A 6470-nucleotide genomic window follows, 5' to 3' on the forward strand; every position below is an offset into this window, starting at 1 on the left:
GGTGCGTAGGGTTTCATTGTATGTATATATATATATGTGTGTGTATATATATATATACATATGTGTGTGTAGAGTTTAAAGAAGGTATTGATTTGGGATGATGTAGATGGTAATAGAATAAGGGGTGGATAATGTCCTGGGTTGCAGTGTATTCTATTACCATCCCCATCAGCCGTTGAAATCAGGTGGGGCAGTGTTTCCTTGCCTCCTCCCCCCAGACTATCTTGCTGTTAATGGCCCATCATTGTCCTGCCCCATGACTCATAGATAACTCCCTCTGGACTATCATCTGTTAATGAGCCCAATCAACACCTGGCCTTATGACTCATTACCCCATTGTGAGATGCTCCACCCAGAGGGAGGAACCAAGCATCCCAGCGTGGATATAAGCTGAGGTTGAAAACCAGAGAGAAAAACCTTTCCACTGGATTTCCAGAGGACAGGAGCTACACAGTCACCATTGGACCTTCTGAGGAGGAGCAAACCCTTCTTTTTCCTGCAGGATTGCCACTTCGGGAGGACTGCAGCCACCATTCCACCAGACCACCACCACCACCCTGACTAACAGGGTGCCAGGTTGTATCTTAACTCTGTCAGTTTAATCCAGTGTTATCCGCTTCTATTGGTTTTTTTTTGTTTTTCTTTCCCCCTCCTTTTATTTCCCTATTAAATTGTTATTCTGACTTGGTGTCTCCCACTAGTTTGTTTTCAAACTAGTACATATTAGAATGTAGAATCAGAAGTTGCAATGTGGTTTTAACAACAAGACTTGGATAGTTTATTTTCAGAGTGCACAACTCTTACTAAACCTTAACAGCAATCTGTTATTCCATATGTGGGTGTTTCTGCATATTTGGCAGTTTGGAATGCATTAAGGTACTCTATTCATAAGAATTGCTTACATGTTCCCGAGGTCTAGAGACAAAACATGACTAAAAAGTTAAACTAGCAATCCTTTACAATAAATTAATCAAACCCTAGATGGTTTTTCAGTTGGTTGGTTGGTTGGTGTTTTCCTCCCAGAGAAGTGATTCATTAACTCTGAGCAAATCCCTTATGTACTTTGTCAGGAAGTTATTTGTTCTAAAATTTAAGACCTGGAAATAAGCTATTAAGTATTAAAATCAGTGTATTTGAAGCACAATAACTTGCCTGTCAAATCATCATATTTGTTAGCTGGCTGGGCCTAAAATTTCAGCTTCTTGACTTTGCTATGTCGTTACACAGTTTTCTTTATTTTCAGCTCTGATATGGCTTATTATTTACTAAATCTCTTATCTACTAGCAGAACTAGAGGAACTCCTGAGATAGTAAGAAGTGTAAATGCTAAAATATAATATGAGTTCTACAGTTATGTCTGCCTTTGATAAATTTATCTACCTTTTTGTTAAGTACTTACTGCTGACTATAATGATTTTGGTGAAATAAAGATGTATTACTTGATGGGATCTCTGTACCTTTTTTTTCCCCACAAGCGATGGATGAATTTAAACTGAAAGATTTTTGTCTTATTTAAGCCTCGCTACCTATGTGAAAAGTGTGCATATATTTGATATATAAACATTAATATGTAATTTTGTCTAGATTATGCAGTCTAATGTGTTCCTTATTATAACCTTTATCTGAAAAGGTATAGTCTCTTAATCTGGCTAAATAAAGAACCAAAATATGTCGAAAGACATACTATATCTTACTGCATAACTTGGAACTGGCCCAGAACTTTCTGTTGGCTTTCCACAGCAGAGCTTTTGCTTCTCTTGCTCAGGGGCAGTTGGTGCTTTAACTAACAAGTCAGCTCTAGATTTATTTCTAGTGTGATCAAAACGCTTGTTTTAAAGACTTTTTTTTCAGGAAGTAACTGTAGAGCTATTATGAAGCAAAAAAATACCCAAACTAATTATATGCTAGGTACTTACCTTTAATTTTTGTAGTGTGGATATAAGACATTGAATTTCTCTTTTGTTTCCTATTGCAAGACAAAGAGTGCGCAAACATGATCTAATACTTTTGTTGTCTCTTCAGCCATGAGATTTTGAAAAAAAAAGGAAGATATCTTTTTGGTTCAGACATCACCAACTTGTAGAGGTGAAAAAGCTGCAAATCTGAAACCTCTCTTACTTAGGAAGGTGATACTTCATGAGGCACTTCCTTTCATGACCCAAAACAGCTTTATCCCTCACTTACCAAATACTGATGTGCTGGTTTAAACCAAATGAAACCAACCCCGCTGTAGCTCTTCTTCCCTGCTGGCTGTCAACAGGAGGGCACATTCAAAGCCACACCTGTGTTTTAAATTCTTTGTTCTTAGACGCCACAATTTATTTTAAACTTTCCTTTTCAACCTCCACATATGGTTTGTGTCATTCCTCTCTTCCAGTGCCTTGTGGTAATGAAGGGAATTCTGAAGATAGAAGTCAACAATATAGAAGATTCCAGCTAATCTACAAAGGCTTTTGCTCAGGGCTCTATGCGATAGGTACTATTGGATTTCATACTTTCACACCTCACCAATATGTAAAGAACACATTTTATAGAAACAGAAATTTAGCAAGATTATGTAGCATCTGGGAAGCTAATTACTCCTGCTCCCATCATGTGAGCGGATGGATGAAATTGTTCGTAGCTCTCTGAGAAACCAGGAAACTGGAAGGTCAGGAGAGTCCACTGAAAAACAGCACAGTTCCATCTGCTTTTCTCCCACTACTTCCATATTTATACATTCTTATAAAATCCTCTCTGGATCCCACCTGGATCTGACATGATTATTTATTTTCAGGTTTTTTGAAGCTTGATTACAAATAAACTGCTTGTCATGGCTTAGCAAGCATAGTCCCGGAAGGGATGTCCTTGCTAAGGGGTGCTTACAGCTTCCTCTGTGACCTGACAGAACCTATCAGCTGGCCAGTTTGAATATGGACAATTCTTTAAGCCACTTAAAGTTGTGACCGCCTCTGTGATACACACTTAAGAATAGAAACCCTGAGGCAGAGCTGCTCTGTTTCGTTTCCGGTGCTGGGACAGGTGGTGGCGGGGGCCAGCAGGCCCAGCCCAGGCCCTGCTCGGGCCAGGCCGGGCTGGGCCACGGGCATCCCGGAGCTGATGGGCCCTGTTCCACCCGCAGAACCGCCCCCCAACCCTGCTATGGGCAGCTGGAGTGGCCCAGCTCCCCCTCTCCAGTGCGGCCAAGATTCAGCTGAAGCTGCACCGCTGTCCGGCAGAGATCATGTGACCAACACTGATAAGCGACATTCCAGCTGCAAGGCATAGGTGAGATTAACCCTTTTATTGCTATGAAGAGCTGAAAACCTGAGGGAAAAGAAAGAGGAGATGCTTAAAGCTGAAATTCTGTTGTAAAGCTATGATATATCATGTTGGAGAATGGTTAGAGGATCAGGGACATGGATTATTGATAAAGGGTACAAATCAATAACAGAACTGTACAAGCAAAAGCCTGCACAAGAAAATGCCTCCATGAGAAAATGCCTGTGTGAGTGTAGTGGTTTTGGTTCAAAATATTCATTACTTACTTATTTTCCTTCTGTGAGATAAGAATTAGGAGAAGAGCAAAGCAGGCACAAACCTTAAACAGTTGCAGTACAATGAAAGAGCTTTATTACTAATAGAATTAAAAGTAAGGAGAAAATAACAAAACAAAATTAAAGCAAATTCCCCCCCCCTTTCCAGCACTTCTCTCCTTTTACCTAGCTCACACAAGGATAACAGAACATGGGATGTTAGTCAGTGTTGCAGTTCTTGAAGAGTCTCTCTCTTATGCTTAAGGAAAAAAAAGGGTTTTCCTTCAGTTGCACGTGGTTCCCAAACTGCTACTAACAGCAGACCTGCCCGGAAACAAACAATCTGCTGTGTGTAGAACATCTCTCCCATGAAAAAGCTCACAGTTCCTTCACACTACAAAACATGGGCCATCACATGGGGTTACTAATCTTTTTAAGGATAAGTTATTTTGGCCTGCACACAAAGGCTTTTCTTCGCCATAAGTCTCTAACAGCCTCTTACTACTTCTATATAGCCTGGCATAGGCACTCTTCATAATCTTCATAAGCCACACGAGGATCCTCCATCCCCCCATGTTCTTCAAATGGATTAAAGAGACAAACAGTTTGTGGTATTACAGTTTCTTACCACGGCATGCAAGAAGGTTTTTAAGCTGCGCGCCAGAATCGCGGCACCGCCCTCTTTTCTCCCGTCGCCATTTCCAGCTCCGTCCCACGGGACTCACTTCTCTTTCTCTCTGACTGATGCCGCCATGCTGAAGGGTGTTCTTGTTCAGGCTTTATGGTAGAGAAAGCCTCGCTCCCTCTGTGCTGCTGGCTGCATGGTGTTTTCTTCAGTTCAGCACGAAGTGTGCTGGCTGCAGACAGGAGGCTCTGCCGGCTCCCGTTGACTCCGCCGGCTCCGCATGGAGAGGAGAGGGACCCGCCGGTCCCCAGAAGCCGCGCTGGATGGGTTTAGCTGTGAGCAGTCCATGGCTGGTTTGAGCTGCCTGCGGCTCTGGGACAGTCCCCCCCAGCCACCCAGGGTCTGTGCTGCAGCGTTGGGAAAGGGGGAAAGGGGCAGTGGCCCCGGCCCTGCTCGGCGGGGCCGGGAGGCTCGGAGCCCCCCCCACCTTCCAGCAGGCGACCTCCGACAAAAGGGGAAGTCCCACCTTTCCGTGTGGTTTAAATATGTAAATTGTGAGAAGCGTAATTGGTCTTAAAGACTGTCCATCAACTCAGGGTCACCCCAATACAGTGAGAAACAGGCCTGAGAACCAAAAGGGAGTTTTAAGGAGGTACAGTGCTGTGCTGATAAGATATACTGACCATGAGAAGGGAGGAAGATCTTTGATCTCTCAAGCCAAAACATAAATAATAGAAGCTTGCCAAATGTAGTCTTTTATCTAACCCAATTATGTAGAAGTAAGAATGCGCTTTTGTAAGCTTAAACCAATCAAGAACTGACAAGCATGTATACTGATACTATATAAGTGCCTCTGTATTGCCAATAAACGAAGCTTGCTTTATCAATCACATTGATTGTCTGCATGGTTTCCCCTGCCGAAGTCAGCAATATCAGAGTACCCATTGTAATTTCATGAATGCATGGGGGGTGGAGCGTTCAACTTGTACTTGTGAGCAAAAGTGCCTGCGTTGAGATAGGCAGATGCTGAAGCAGCTGTAATTTAATGAAAAGTTTGAACAGGGAGAGTTGGAAACGATGAGGACTTTTGCTCCAAATGGAAAAGGAGAAAACCTCAGTTCCTAGAGATGCTCCCAGAGATAGTCCTAAAGATGAAGATGAGGAAGACCCTTTGCTCGCAGGGAAGGAGAAGGGCCTCTGTTCTTAGAGATGAAATGCTCCCAGAGATGGGTGAAGAGAACTTTTGTTTCTGAACGGCTCAACCTTAAATTTATACCCCAGTAATTCAAGAGTGGACCCTTGAAAGAGTTGTGGAAAGAGCTGCAAGTCATGGGAAGGGACTCACATGAGAGCAGGGAACCAACCCGGGCAGCTGTCTCGTTGTGATAATGTTTTCATAGCATGGAGAAGAGAGACTCCTCTTCCTAAATGGACTGAACAAGGTTATTATGCAAGTGGTAAACAGACTGAACATCTCAAGGGTTGTCTTTTTACATTGTCAGTGGGAGAAGGGAGAAAGGGGGGGGAGGGGAGGGGAGAGGAGAGGAGAGGAGAGGAGAGGAGAGGAGAGGAGGGGAGGGGAGGGGAGGGGAGGGGAGGGGAGGGGAGAGGAGAGGAGAGGAGAGGAGAGGAGAGGAGAGGAGAGGAGAGGAGAGGAGAGGAGAGGAGAGGAGAGGAGAGGAGAGGAGAGGAGAGGAGAGGAGAGGAGAGGAGAGGAGAGGAGAGGAGAGGAGAGGAGAGGAGAGGAGAGGAGAGGAGAGGAGAGGAGAGGAGAGGAGAGGAGAGGAGAGGAGAGGAGAGGAGAGGAGAGGAGAGGAGAGGAGAGGAGAGGAGAGGAGAGGAGAGGAGAGGAGAGGAGAGGAGAGGAGAGGAGAGGAGAGGAGAAGTGTTCTGAAGGTGTGGTATGATTTTTTTTTTCTTCTTTTAGGTCTGTTAATAAAGTCCTTTATATTCTTTCAAGTTTAGTACCTGCTTTGCATTTCTCCTAATTCTTATCTCACAGAAGGTAAATAGTAATGAGTATTTTAGACCAAACCACTACACTGCTTCATGAAAGAATTGGCTAACTGAATTTCATCATACTGAGTGTCAAGAGAGCTCTGGTATAATTAACTGTATTCCTTAAAGGATAAATACATGGTGTGATATTGATAGCACATCAAACTGATTTGATCCTTTACATAAATTTGGGATAATGTACCAGAACTTGCATTTCTCAGGTGTATTGTAGGCTTTCTACCTGTCACAGTATGTCTTCTCCCTAGATACAAAGAGTACAAGAAGGTTACAAAAGGTTCAGAAGATCCAAGGTGCAAAGCTTGTTCCATTTA

The sequence above is a fragment of the Coloeus monedula genome, assembly GCF_965178545.1.
Source record: "Coloeus monedula genome assembly, chromosome: Z".
NCBI lineage: Eukaryota > Metazoa > Chordata > Aves > Passeriformes > Corvidae > Coloeus > Coloeus monedula.